General features: G+C 33.3%; 1 pseudogene; it reads left to right on the plus strand.

The window, feature by feature from the left end:
* Window positions 1–3,401: 3,401 nt before the first annotated feature.
* Window positions 3,402–3,501, plus strand: LOC122108298 (annotated as a pseudogene).
* The last annotated feature ends 10,331 nt before the right edge of the window (window positions 3,502–13,832 follow it).

The following is a 13,832-nucleotide window of genomic DNA, read 5'->3' on the forward strand; positions in this document are numbered from 1 at the left end:
TCCACAGGATATGCCAATTCTGTCACTTAGCATTGAGCTAGAATTTACTGTCTCAGGATGAAAGGACCAAAATCTGGAGTGATCCTCATACTGTCTGCATTGCTCCTTTTGCCTATGAAATGATCTAATCATTATGAGTGTTTTGTGTCTCCAACTATAAGTATCTAGAACACACTAGAAGCATCTTCCTGTTTCTGTTTTTCTCTAGTACCTCTCGAGATTTAGACTAAGGATTTGTGTGAAGCAGCTCCTCTGCGAATCCCTGAGAAAAGCCACTTGAAGCCTCTTCAGGAGATCACCATTCAAAGCCAACTGAGCAGGAAACTCGGTGAGACTCTTATCTACAATAAACCGCCAGTGAACCAGAAGTGGAGCAGTGGCCCAGAGGGTAGAGCTCCAGGTTTGAGAGAGAAAGCTGAGCAGGACGTACAAGCCAGACCATGCAGGAAAGACTGGGAGTTGATTATGTCCAATTAACGACCAGATAGCTCTTCAATTACTTTCTGTTGGCATGTTGCATGGGCCTAGGTGAGAAGTCTTGCCCCTGTTATCTGATGATACAGGTAACTGGGACCTGAGATCCTAGGACCCATGGGTCCTACAGAAGAGAAGTATTTTTTAGACATCATATCAGCAAAATTTGGGCATAATCACTGGAATGCTTCAGAAATACAGAGAAAAAGAGTTTGGGACCAGCGAGTTAAAACAATAAACAGAGCAGCAGAATAAAATCCCATATAGATTAGAGGAAAACAACACTCATTTTTTGCTATGTGAATTCAGAAGGCCATGTACACTTAGAAGGTATCACAAGTTTGTACCTAAAATATTGCATTGGTACAATTTATATTCTGATATATATTCTAAACCTAATTATTTACATTCTAATTGTATTGATTGGAATAAATATCAATTTATTTGTCAAATTATCAAATAATTCTAGTAACTTTCATAGTGTGAAATATAAAATCATCACATATAAATGTAAAATATATAACTATATATAATATAATGAAAAGGCTCATGTTTTGCATTGTTCTGTTGGGGTTAGCGTATCAAAGGCAACTCTGTTTTAAAGTATTATTCCATTATCTCTACCTCAGTGTTTGGTAGAGTTAAACCTAAAGCTTTACCATTTGTAGATTTACAGCCTGGATGCAAGAGGAAACACTGTGGTTAAAACATTAGCAATTTAGGGAGGTTGAGCTTTTCTTCATGTGTCTATTGGCCATTCTTCTTTGTTCTTCAAAGAAGTTTCTCTTTAAGTCTTTAGCCCACTTATTTATTGGACAGATGTTTCTTTGAGTATTTGTTGTTGGGGATTTAATTTTTTGAGTTCCAAGTATATTTTAGATATGAGACCCGTGTCCGTTGTATGGCTAGTGAAGATCTTCTCACAATCCGTGGGCTTTCTATTGATCTTGCTAGCTATGTCCTTTGCCATGCGGAAGCTCTGCAACTTCATGCAATCCCATTTGTCCAACCTTTCTTTGATTTGTTGTGTCCGGGTCTTTATTAAGAAAATTTCAGCCTGCGCCAAGGAGACCTAGGGTTTCTCCTATTCCATCCTGTAATGTTTTCAGAGTGTCTACTTTGACTCCGAAGTCTTTGATCCATTTGGAGTTGATTCTGGTGTAGGGTGATAATGCAAATCAAGACAACATTGAGATACCACCTCACCCCAGTTAGAATGGCAAAAATGAAGAACTCTAATAACAGCAGATGCTGGAGGGGATGTGGACAGAAATGAATCTTACTGCATTGTTGGTGGGAGTGTAAACCTGTTCAACCACTTCTCAAAAAACTTCACATACAGCTCCCCTATGACCCAGCAATCCCACTTTTGGGCATTTACCCAAATGTTTACAAACAAGACCACACTATAGCTATCAGCACACCTATGTTTATTGCAGAATTATTTACCATAGCTAAGATATGGAACCAATCCAGATGCCCCTCAGTACATGAATGGATCAAGAAAATGTGGTATATATACACAATGGAATTCTATGCCTCCATCAGAAAGAATGGCATTACCCCATTTGTTAGGAAATGGAAAGACTTGGAAAAAATTATATTAAGTGAAGTAAGCCAGGCCCAAAGAAACCTAGGTCCCATGGTTTCTCTTATTTGCAATATCTAGTATATGTATGAGTCAAGCAGAAAAGGTCAGATAATGTGATGTTAGGAAAATGAATCCTTAGATATATATTTAAATGTTTTTTTTCTTTCATGCATTTGTTTCTAACGCACTTATAAGATTATCTTTTTGTTGCTTTGTATGTCCCTCTCCCACATTATAACCCCTGCTTTCACTATATTTGATGTCGGTATAATTTGTGAAGGAGAAGGGGAAAAACAAGTCATTTAAGGATACAGGTGGACCTGTTGCAACAATGAGAAGTACAAGTTGTCATGTCGAAAATGAGCTTTAAAACTTTGGTTGGGAGGAGGATTGGGTGGGAGTCGGGGGGAGGCTGGGAAGGGATGTGAAGGGTAACAAAGGAGGAGGTTGCAATACTTGATAAAAAATGTACTCATTATCTTGCCCATGTAATGTTACCCCTCTGTACATTTTGTTCACAATAAAAATAATAATAAAAGTAAAAATAATAAAAAAACATTACCAATTTAAGGCCTAATAATGAAGAGAAATATATGGACTTCTCTTTCAACTATGAAAATATTTGGTGATAAAATGGCAGTAGTGTAAGTTCCTGCCTTTTTGGAAGGTAGACAGGCCAAGACATTAGGTAATCACGAATATGAACAATTTTTCACTTTCTTGGTTTTAGCTACATTTGAAATGGTAGGTATCATAAACAATCATATTTTGATAAAATGCCTTCTAGTATGAACAGTTCTGGCTGAACTGTTCATCTCTCTATGATCCCTTGTAACTAAGATTAGATTTGTTCCACTAATACAATCTATGCTGTCAGAGTAAGATATTCTGGTTGGTCTATTCCTACATTGAAGAAGGGTAAAGGGTCAGGTAGACATTTGTGCCAGTAAGACCTCATTTGGGAAAATCTCAGCTGCATATGTTTAGAAGTAGCTCTTAAACAAGGCTTACTTTGAATCCATTTGCTCCACAGATCTAACACAGTTGGATAAATAAGTACTTGAAAAAGCCGTCTCCTTTGGACATAGCTATTAATACTTGAAAGTTTGATCAAATTCTAAGTGAAAAAGACTTAAAATAGTCATTGACAAAAAAATTGCAAATGTGAGCAATGAACTGAACAACATATTTTTTTTAACTATTCAAAGAATTTTAGGGAAATAAGATTAATAGCATTTTTAGGAACAATAAGGTTTCCTTATTACAAATAGGCACCTAAGCATATAAGCCTGTATAAATATTTCATCATTAACTACTAAAATTTACAGGATACTACATTCTTCAGCAGCTTGTATACCAAAATTACAACAATACAGAGATTAACATGGCACTTGTACAAGGATGATATGAAAATTTGTGAAGTATTCAAAATTTTTCATTCTTCAGATGCAAGAAATGAAAAACAGCTATTAAAAAGTTGATTACAAAATTACAAGTGTAACAATACACCTAATTCATATAATTAAAAGTTACTTTGACATCAGTGTATTAAATTTTCACCTTAGAAAGGCCTTTACATAGCATAACCTTTACAAAACTTTTGAAATTAGACAACATTGTTGTTTTATCCCAAAGAAATATAATACTAAAAGGACCTAGGGGAAAAAAAAGGAATCTTAAACTGTTTCTGTATGGAATGCAATCTGAAAGGACACATTAATGAACCTATATGTTATAAAACAATGTAGAATTCAATGTATTATATCTAGGAGAGAATAAAAGAGATTATGGACACTATACAAACATAGAATATAGAATATTTTAAAATATACTTTTTCAGACAAACACCGGAAATATCTTTAGTTTCTATAGTACTCATTTCAACAGATAAATTAAAATTATTTCCGATCAACAAAATCACAAACTCTGCATAAATCATTATAGATGTATACAAAAACTCTTGAATACATTTTGACATCAAAAGCAGACAATTCACTTTGAAGAACTCCACAGAATCCGTGAATTGTTACTATAAGATATTGTTGTTATTTGGATTGTGAAAATATGTTGTATTGACAAAAAGGAATTAATGACATTTTTGAAATTTAAGAAAATTAACTGAATCATTAGGATTTAGGAGAACAATTTGTACAGCCTTCCACAACTTCAAAGAGGTAGTGATACATACTTATCCTTTTGGTAATATCAAATGCAGTTTCTTCCAAGTGGTTCTTCAGACCTGGTTTGACATATTGGTTCAACAGTTCCAGTGTATTTTTGCTATCTCAATTACCAGCAGCAAGATGCAAGGGGGTCAAAAAGCGTTTAGTTTGGGCATTGGTATCTGCATCATGAAGAAGAAAGAAGCCACTCTGGTAGTATTACACGTATATGCACTGTGCAGGGGTATCCAGCCATCTACAGTTATTGCATGTGCCCCTTGAGCCACCAACTCACGGACAATGTCTAAGTGTCCACTGTAGGCTTCCCGATGAAGAGGGGTATACTCATCGTCATCCCTAGTATTCACATGAGTAGCCTTTTTGGAAAGTATTCTCTGCACTGTAGTAAGCTGGTTATTTTCAGCAGCCCAAAGAAGAAATTTGCTTGGATCCTTCTCCATTTTTTTTCTTGCAATTTTTATCATTCCTCACATTTTCATCTTGTTCCTCATCTTCATTAGAATTGCCTAACCAGATACATTGAGTGCCAGTGGAAATGAGGTGTCCATGTATTTCCCTAATAGTTCATGTTGGTTGAACTGGTCAGAAATATCTGGTGAATTCTCTGCTTATGTTTTTTCACCATGATTTATTTTCTTTTTCCATTTTTACTATTCGAAATTATTCTAACTGGAGATTAGGGAATAAATGGAGAGCAGAGGAAAGATGTTCCTCCATATTCAAAGGTACAGACTGAAAATGAGGACCAGTGGTGTCCTCATGTGCAACTTATTCTAGGAATGAGAAAATGTGAAATAATGCCTCCTATATAAATGATTTGGGAAATGGCAGTGCAGAAAGTGAAATGATGCAACCCAAAATATAAAACAATATAAATTAGGATAATTATGGAGCAATCATATTATCTATGAGAGCCATGAAAGACAGAGATGAGCTATCCACAAAATCCATGCCTCTGATCAATTTATAGAACAAGCAGAAATTTTTTTTAAAGATGGAAATAGAATTTATGTATTTACTTGAAATTAGTAAATACCTTTTTAATAGCCTACATAAGAATCTAAATCCTTGATAGCACTAGTAACAGATCTGACTGAAATCAGTTGAATCACATTTTTCCTGTACAATGAAGGAATAGGTACAGGCTAGGAAAGCAGCTAGAAAAGGCAGGCTGATTGTATCTGTGAGAAAACTTTGTGGAAACTGGTAGTGAGGATTACTTACTGGTGACCCACTTGCACTGGAAGCATGATTCTGACCTCTTGCTTGCTGATTCTGAACTATTGCTTTGATCATTATATTCTCCAAAAAGAAAAAGTCAGAATTGATAACAAAGGACTACTAATACAGTTTGACTTTTCATTAAGCATATTCAATCATCAAAATCACACGAAGACAATAGACAGGCCTATTTTTTTTAGATGAAAACAAGTGTCTTTAAAAAAAACAAGGAATTTAAGTAGTCTTCCAAAGGACTTCCATTTTACTTACTGCATTATACATTTTTCTTAATGTTGAGTAACAATAAATAATGGATCTATTAGAAAGCTCTTAAAGCTCGTCTGTTCAATACTGAGTTCTCTTACACTATATTATGGTATTTTTTTGTATGGTCTTAGGAAGAAATTTACTTTACTAACTTGAATTTGTGACAGGACAATATCATGACTGTACATCTTTCTTCTATACTCTCAGTTTTACATTATTATCTAAATATGTGCATTAAATAAGTATAGAGGAAAAAGTAGAAGCCACACTGGTGGATCATGGCTTTAATCCTAGCTAATCAGAAAGAAGAAATCTGAGAATTGTGGTTTGAAACCAGACCAAGAAAAAAAAGTCCATTAGATCTTGATTTGAAAGTAACCAGCAAAAGCTAGAAATGGAGCTATGGAGCTAGAAATGGAGGTATGGTACAAGCAGTGAAATGCTAGCCTTGAGAAAACTAAAACAAAAGAATGACAAATTCTGAGACAGAGCCAGGCCCTGACTTCAAGCTCTAGTATTAGCATCAAACTAATTAATTAATTAATCAATTAAAAATAAATTAAGTGGTCACGTGGAGAAAATGCTCAGAGATATCACCCAGGCTCTTATTTCAAAAACTTCAATCTACCGAAAAAATCTGTTTAAATAATACCTGTGTAAATAGAGTATTTTCATCACCCAAATGCACATCCATGCTCAGTTATTTTTGCAAGGTAACTCTGTTATGTCTGGAGTACCACATAACATTATCACTTAAGTAGAAAGCATTGAAACATGGGTTCACTCTATCTCTCTAATGGATTTTTCTCCCCACAAATACTCAAATCTTACATTTATTCCAATTCTTCTAAGTCATAGCTTTTTTCTTTAACATCCATAATATTAAAGTTTGAATTTAGTGTCTTGTGTCTCCTAAATGGGTGTTCTTACCAGTTTGTCATGCCCCCAGCCCTAAATTATCCAGATTAATTTTCAGATAGAATCTGGCTTCCTACTTGTGTATGATCATGGGCTCAGTCCACTTGATGTTATTCTTCCTGGAATTTAGATTAACAGGTGTCTGGCATTGTGTACAGATCTTTATATCCAGTCTGGGCTTTAACCACTATCCTCACAACAGTAGACTCCCACATAGTCAGGTTTTTCATAAGCTTACCATAGATGATTTTTTAATTAAATCTTTGCATTTCCTGCAGGTTCTTGAGTACTGATTTAATTTGTGTTTTCTTTGGATTCGTTTGTTTCATTTGAATATATGTATTCAGTGGTTCCTCATTTTTCATTTGGTTTCTTTCACTCAAGTTCTTACCTAAATTTCTGAGAAACCAATTCTTCTTTCTGAAGATAGTCAAGCTGAACTTTATTTATTCCAAACCAATTTCAGTAATATTTAAACATCTTCATATCTAGGAAAGGTACACAAATGCTTATCACTGAGAAGGGTCTTTTTATTTTCACAGCAGTCTTTGGCATTCACAGACTTATCATGAATTATACAAATATAATAAAACTCAGATGCTTGCCAGGAGGAGAAAAACCTATTACTAATTGTTTGACAGAGGCTTCCCTTCTCGTGAATGAAATATGCTGCTTGATGCAGGATTTCACAGAATCATATTGCTAGGGAGAGCCTAAAAAATCAGGTAACACTACAGAGTTGAGGGAGATTACTTGACCTCCTGAATAATTTACTTTTATGTCAAATAAAAGCAGGCTTCCAAAAAGAGAGTAGACTTTAGAGAAACATGATGAGTTGTATGTAAATAGGTGCTTAGCTGACTTTGTTGATTGGTGAACTAATACAGGGAAATAAAGTACAGCACGGTAAAAAATTAAAGAACTCTGCATTGAAATAATCATTTCTGTGTGTGTGTGCATGCACACATGTGCGTGTACACACACACGCATGTGCATTGCTCATGCATGCATTATTCATTGCTGAGCCTTGAGAGTGCCTAGACACTATCCCAAAGCTTCTGGTCAAGGAGAGTGGTCTACCACTCTCTAGCCACTACTCCACTTACGGTTTTTTGGAGATAATCACATGTATTGTCATGATTGGACTGGCTTTGAACAGTGGTCTTCAGATCTCAGCCTCCCGAGTAGCTAGCTAAGCTGATTCAGTCTCTGAGTAGCTTGTTAAAATGCTGCCTGTACTCTATGCTTCACTGCTGTTTTATACTTTTCCTGAGGTAATCACAAGTCTAAGTCATATATGTCTAATTGTTTAAAAATATTTACTGCTTGGCACCAGCGCTCCCAACTGTACTCTTTACTACTTAGGAGGCTTGAGAACAGAACCCAGGCCACATTTTAGTGGACTTCCTTAATCTATAACTGGGTGCATTGGATCATTTCCACCATCTTACACTATCTAGAGACTAAAATTGGAAGGACTGCAGGATCAAGGCCAGCCATGGTAGATAGTGCAACTCTGATGCCTTTGATGATGGGAAGGCTAAAAGGACAGATCAGGTGCATGTTCTTGTGGAAAGGGAACCCCTACCCTAAAATTAACAACTGATATGATGCCTGCCTAGCAAGAACAATACACCAAGTTGAAATCCCCACCAAAATAAGTATATACCTTAACATCCAAAAACATAGTAGAATCTGTTCTTTGCTCTAATATAATCTTTATCTGATTATCATATGATATGGCAGAATAGTTTCTTCGTTAAACTTATGATATATTTAAAAGGACCTAGAAAATTCTTCCTCACTTCTTAAGTGCAAACAAATGGCAAATTGCCTCATTTCTTACATATTTGACTACCACTAAAAATTCGTCTACTGATTATTATAGTAATATATACTGATTTATTACTTTACTGTGTAACAGTTTTTAAACTTTTTGCTTCTCTGTTGAAGTTTAAGTATTTAAATTGTATCATCAAAATATATTCCTTGTGTACTTGGGGTAGTTCTTTACTAAGTTTTTAACCAATGGGTTCTAAGTATTTTTGTTATTGTTAAAATATTGTACAGAGGGGTTACAATTACATGGGCAATACAATGAGTACATTTCTTATCAAGCATTGTTGCCTCCTCCTTTGTTTCCACTTCCCATCCGTTCCCATCCCCTCCTCTCCCCCCCAACCCAATCCTCCGCCCCTCCACAGCCAAAGTTGTAAAGTTTGTTTTTCGACATAACCTCTTGTACATCTCATTGTTGCAGTGGGCCCACCTGTATCCCTATTTAAATTATTTTTTTCCCTTCCCCTCCAAAAATTATACCAACAGCAAATACAGTGAAAGCAGGGGTTATACCGTGGGGGAGGGACATATAAAACAACAAAGAAATAATGTCATAAATATGTTGGAAATAATCGCATGAAAGAAAAAAAAATTGAATACTTATCTTGAGGTTCATTTCACCTAACATGAACTTATCTGAACTTTCCTACTTGACTCAGACAAATACTAGTTATTGCAAATAAGGGAAACCGTGGAACCTATGTTTCTTTGGGCCTGGTTTAATTAAGTCAATATAATTTTTTCAAGTATTTCCATTTCCTAAAAAATGGGGCAATGTCATTTTTTCTGATGGAGGAAGAGCATTCCATCTAAGAATTCGTAATTGGTATATTCTTTGGTTTATTTTTAATTTCAATTTAATTTTATTGTAAAGGTAATTTACTTAGGGATTACATTTTCATAAGTAAGATAATGAGTACATTCCTTATGGAAGGAACATTGTTATCTCCTCCATCGATTTTTTTGTACACTCATACTACTACTGATGCTTTTGCAATTGCTATTGATAAATGGGTACTTTTTCTTTCTTTGTTCATGCATTTTTATTATAAAATTGATATACAGTAGGTTTACATTTACTTGTCAACTAAAGAGTACACTTCATTTTATTTTCTAAATTTCAAATTTTGAACTTAATTATTTATTTTCTTTTGTTTCATTAGGGTAATTCTTTTTTCAGAGCTGTAGGATTAGTTAATATAATTGCATGATTTCCACACATGTAAATTAATCAGACACATATATTTTGCTTTTAAAATATTTAACATGTGAATAGATAAAATTACTTTCTTAATTTTATATGGTTGGTGAATTTAAATACATTTATTTTCTTATAGTTCTAAACATATTTTTCCAGGTAACAAATACTAACTGTATTTTCAAGAAACACATACTTTATTAAGAAAGGCTTCATTATGTGGTCACTTTTTGAAAATTTACTTTCTTGTACTTGAATTAAAAAAGTTTGAGCTGGGCATGGTGATTTGTGGCTTCATTTTCTAGCTATAGGAGGAACTGCAAATAGGTTTGTAATTCAGGAGAGCCTGGGAAACTATGAGACCTTATTCTAAAAATATCCATAGTGAAATGATTAGAGATATAGCCATCAATAGCAAGATATGGAGCACGCACCTGGATATCTTATTCTAAATCTTGAGTTAAAACACCAGTAACTTCAATCTTTTGTCAAAATAAAACGATACATGTTTCAAAATGTTTATTACTTAAAACATGTTTGCAAAGGTTCTCATGTGTTCTATTTCTTAATTTTCAATTTACTTATTCTATAAGAATCCAAGTGTATTGTCTTTTATTTCTCCTAAACTTTTAAATAGTATGAGCAATATTATTATTTCATATATTAACATTCTTTTAGTATTTGTGATAAATTCCTCGGTTTAATATAATAATATCAATATTCTAAATGTGTGTACGTGGTGTGTGTGTGTGTGTGTGTGTGTGTGTGGTTGTGTGTGTGTGTATGTGTGTGTGCTTTGTGTGTACTCTGTAATGTTGGGGGGGGGTCAGATCCATGGTTTCACATATGCTAGGCCAAGGTTTTTCCACTGCACTATACTGTCTAGTTGTAATGTAGTGTTTTAAATTATGACTTTTAAATTTTCATTACTAGTGATTTTTCAAAATTATATATGATAAAATGTGATCCGTATTCTATCCATGTTAGCAAATTTTACTGTTATTTAGAATATTTCTACTGCCTTGCCACTTTCAAACCCTTGTGTTTGTTATTGATAAAGGTTTTACTTTGCTTCTTTTCTCTCTTCATTTTGCCATTAGACTTACTTATTCTTTCTCTTATTTCTTTGGAAAATAATTATCATATTCCTATTACAATTTCTTTACATTGTAAGAGGTCTATACAATGCTTTATTTTCTACTTTATTTTTCCAATCTTCTCTGACACTCAGCCCACACTATTAGGTGGATTAAAAAGAAACTTGTTTCAGGACAGTTGATTATTTTCCTGCTTCTCTTCTCTGTCGTCTTTCTGTCTTTTGAAACAAAATACTAATGGCATACAGCTCCTATATGGTCCATCATTCTGTCCCCTCTCACTCTCCTCTGTAGTACAGCTCTCAAGTCGTTATCATTCAGGTATATTATGCTGTAGTGTTATCTAAATTTTAACTCATTCCTAAATTAATTTTAGTGGCTTCAAGCATTCTCTAAAGACATTTTTCTATATATAATCTCTGGGACCTTGTGTTTTCACAAGGTGCAAAATATGAGTGACTATCAAACATCTAGATAACTGTGTTATTGGATATTGGTCCACCTGCTCAATAAACTCACATGTAAGTTCAAGGAATACAGATCATTCAGAACAATCTTGTAAAATGGTGTAGCTTGAGACCTCATACTAGATTTGAATCTTATTACCATGTTTAGTAGTGAGGACAAAATAGCTCTACTATAAGAACAGACACCCAGAAGAATGTAACAGATTTATTAAAAATAAATTCTTAGTTTTATGGTCAAAAGATTTTTAAAAGGATGCCATGAACTTTATCAAATAAAAATAGAATTTTAAATAGGTGTATTGGCACTATTGCTTCTCTAGATTTAAAGAATGATCTTGGACTACTACCTTAAACCTTATACAAAAATTTAAAATAAAAAATGATTATCAAACTAAATGTGAGATATAAAAACTAATAATATGTAAATGTAAAAATTCATGGCATTGGATCAGTAAAGGTTTCTAAACATTTGAAATGGAAAACATTAGTGGCTAAAGAAAAGCAAGAATAAATGGGTTAATATCAACAGATGACCTTTCATAATTCTATGAAAAAAGTGAAAATATATCCAACGGATAGAGGGCAAATATTTGTTAATGCTACAATGTTAATTCGACATTGATCTTGAGTCTTAACTACTTTTATATCTTCTAATTACATATAAATTTTTTCCTAAACAGGTTATTTCTTTAAAGAACATATGTAAATTAATGGTCAATAAGAAGAGCAAATGAATTAAACTCCTCTTTAGTATCTAAGAAAAAATAAAAATAAAACTCATTTCTATGACCATAATATAAAAAGATGACAGAAAATATAGTAATGCATTTGCGGAGAAATTGATATACTCTAGATAGCAGAATGATTTGTATAATACTGCAATCAATATTGCAAGCAAGTTTTCAAGTCTTCTAAAGGTCAAAGAGAATTGTATATGATCCAGCCATTACACTTCTATGTATTAGTAAAGAGAAGTAAAAAACTTATTTGGACAGGGAATGTAGTTCATTGACAGTGCACTTGAATAGTATGTGTGAGAATCTGGAAATAACCCCCAAAACAAATTTTGAAAAGACACCCTATAAAGGATATATGGAGGACAAATTCCTGTAACTTAATTTTGTATCTATTTTAATGTCTGTTCTAAAATTTACAGCATTTGTTTTTTTATTTTATTTTATTTTATTTTTATTATTGTGAACATACTGTACAGAGGGGTTACAATTACATGGGCAAGATAATGAGTACATTTCCTATCAAGCATTGTAGCATCCTCCTGTTTTTACCCTTCACATCCCTTCCCAGCCTTCCCCCACCCTCCACCCAATCCTTCCCCCCTCACCAAAGTTGTAAAGTTCCTTTTCGACTTGACAACTTGTACTTCTCATTGCTGCAACGGGTCCACCTGTATCCTTATTTAAACGACTCGTTTTTCCCCTTCCCCTCCACAAATTATACCGACATCAAATACAGTGAAAGCAGGGGTTATACTGTGGGGGAGGGACATACAAAGCAACAATCTTATAAATGCATTACAAACAAATGCATGAAAAAAAGATTTAATACATATCTTAGGGTTCAATAAAATTATAGCATTTGTATTTGAAGAAATGCAAGTTTGTGAAAATTAGGCTTGGAAAACCTCTGATTGTACCATTCACTTCCAAAGCACTAAAATGTATACAATAAAAGGAGATAAATATATTACATGTGACTTTCATGTCAGCAAATATATATATATATAGTTAAAAATAATTCACACAAATTGCAGAATACCTAAAAAGATGTTTTCGTTGTTGGCTAAAAATTCTTTGTAAATTACAGTTTTTAAAACTAAGATGTGATTCTGTTTATTTTGTTTATTTTGGTATTTTTTTTTAGTTTATACAGAGATAACACAATCAAAAAGTGTATGTGATGACTGGAATATCTAGGAATTATGCATCACTTATAAGTAATTGATAACATTTTCTGGAAGAAACTTTTAGCAAATGACAGAAGACTTAAGTCTATGCATGTACATTTTACGAAAGCCATGTTACTTGCTCAATCCAATTGCTTTCCTCTTCTTTGCTAGAAAAAAGTATTCTCAAGATAAGAGCCAATAGCAGTGAAAAGAAACAAAATACACAATCATCTTGATTTATTTGTGAAAATAACAAATGAAATAAAACAATTCCAATTAAGGAACTCCAATATTAGTATCTATGAAGATGTTCCTGAATTTTTGGAATTTTTGGAATTTTAATTTCTACTAACATATGAAAACTCGAACAAGAAAACAAATATAGTCTTAGAGCAAAACAGCCTTGGAATAATTTTCTTAATTGTTTTGAAATTACAAAAGAATTGATACCAATAAAATGATCCTTACCTATGGAAATATTTTAAAATATTTATCTCTTATTATAATTCAAATAACAAACAAGAGAAATTTTATATAATCATTGCAAATATCATTTTATTACTATCATAAAATACAATAAATGACAAGACCCAATATATTATCATTATTATTAATTCCTAAACATTACTTAATATCTTAAGCAATCTAAATAGTCATGTCTATAACATAGA

The sequence above is a fragment of the Dipodomys spectabilis genome, unplaced genomic scaffold (genome assembly GCF_019054845.1).
Source record: "Dipodomys spectabilis isolate Male_0828 unplaced genomic scaffold, ASM1905484v1 ptg000055l, whole genome shotgun sequence".
Lineage (NCBI taxonomy): Eukaryota > Metazoa > Chordata > Mammalia > Rodentia > Heteromyidae > Dipodomys > Dipodomys spectabilis.